This window comes from Nannospalax galili, unplaced genomic scaffold, assembly GCF_000622305.1.
Source record: "Nannospalax galili isolate Female #2095 unplaced genomic scaffold, S.galili_v1.0 scaffold63, whole genome shotgun sequence".
Classification (NCBI taxonomy): Eukaryota; Metazoa; Chordata; class Mammalia; order Rodentia; family Spalacidae; genus Nannospalax; species Nannospalax galili.
In genome coordinates this window covers 4,254,079-4,256,094 of record NW_008355272.1, presented here as the reverse complement: position 1 = coordinate 4,256,094, position 2,016 = coordinate 4,254,079, and positions in this window count along the sequence as shown.

The window sequence follows — 2,016 nt, the reverse complement described above, 5'->3', positions numbered from 1 at the left end:
GAGGGCCCGGAAGCCTCGGCCACGGGCTCCTGACCCGCATGCGGGCCGCCTCGCCTCTGCCGCGGCCGCCCCGCTCCCCCGAGCCCCTCCGGGCCGCCCGGGCGCTGCTTCCCGCCGGGTTGTGGGCCCCTCGAACGCGACGAAACGTCTGACAGCTGGGACTGCTGCTACCTCTCCGGCCATCTTGTGCCGTGTGTGGTGTCTCTGCCGTCTCCTCTCTCGGCTTTACTCCCTCCTCCTCCTCCCCCCGCCCCACACACCACACAACATGGCCTCTTCGCTGCGGCGGCGGCTGCGGCGGCAGAAGGAGCTCCGCGGTGCTCCAGCTCGCTACCCTCCCCCACCCTCCCCGCCTCCCGCCTGCAGTCCCGGGGCCCCAGTGCGCACGCGCGCCGCCGCCCGTCCGCCACGGCCATTGGCTGCGTCGGCTTCCTGCCATAGCTTCCCGGGAGCGGCCTCGCGCACGCTCGCTGGCGTATTTCTCTACACTATTGGTTAGCTCTGACCCCACCCCGTCCACCGCCTCCCCACTGATAGCACGATTTGTTGTCAATCATCCCTCGTGGGCGTTTCCTGGCTGTCCTGAGAAGTCCCAGCCCGCGATTGGCAGATGATGAAACCTTTGGGTTTGCAGGGCAGTCGTTGCTTTCTGCCCCGCAGTGCGGACCCCCGGAGCCAACTGGTGGGTTTCTGGTGCAGGCTAAGCCAGTTCAGATTTGTTAATACAGGACTCCACGGGTAATGACTTCTTTGGAGAAAGCTCAGGCTTCGATGTTTCTGAGTTCAGATTATTTTCCTTTTTAAAGGAAGAGGGAGGGGTGAGGAGGTGATGATGACATGATTGACAGGATGATGAGCAACCCAGATACATGTTCTTAATTCTTGGGCAAGCAGCCTTATCCCCAGCATTTTTTTTTTCCTCAGCAACCAGACCTACCTTCAGGGTCACAGAGTCAGAAGCAGTGGTTTTATGACCAGCACATTGCCTAACCTAGTATCTGACTTGAGATACCATGTATGTGAGACTTTGTATGCCCCCCGCCCCCGCCCCGTGACTCTCCTAGACAGTCGTATTAGCATGTCCAATGTTCTGAGGCCTTAATGAACCAGTCTCATAATTCTGATTAGCTGGCTTCCATACACTAGGGCAGTGTCTGTTAAAATGGTAGTTTCAACCTGAAACCGTCTGCCTGTCCAACCTTCCCTCAGAGAATTAGGCAAAGCAAGCTTCATTTCTTCTCAGCAAACTCCACTTTTTTCCTTTACTTGCCGCTTCAGTCTGGAAACACCTTGAGGCAGACCACAGAAAGAAGTGAAAGTTGAAACTATCCACAAATAGATGGGAGGAAAAGTTGTCCTCTCCCAGTAGCAGTATGTTAAAATCTTATCCCTTTTGGCAAAGGACCTGAGGGAAGAGAAAAGAATTACATAAATACTATTGGTTTGATTTCTTGTTGTTGAAAAAGAGTCTGTGGGGTGAGGGGAGAACTGAATGTTAAACAAGCATGGAACCCTCAAAGTAGTTCTAGCCCCCTATTTAATGTTTTAACATTTGTTTTAGTGAGTGAGTGTGTGTGTGTGTGTGTGCATGTTCATCCATGGAACACGTGGAGGTTTGAGGACAACTTACAAGAGTCTAGTCTCCCTTTCCAAGATGGTCTTTGCAAGCTGGTCATTCTTGGCAGCATACTCTGAGCCGTTTCTTCTACAGAGGTTTCCTCACTAGGCATGATAGCTGATACTCATAATCCTAAGAAGAGGATTCCCAGAAGAGCTATACTGGGAAGATAGAAGCAGGTGAGAAGATAGTGGTGTGTTTGAAGCCACACTGGGCTACATAGTGAGTTCCAGGTCAGCCTGGGCTACAGAGTAAGTGCCTATCAAAAAACCAGAGACAACTGAAGATGTGACTCAGTTGGTAGAGTGCTTGCTTAAGATGCACTAGGTTCTGAATTCAAACCCTAGGACCACATAAAACAATATCCAGGTGCATACATATAATCCTAACAATCAAGA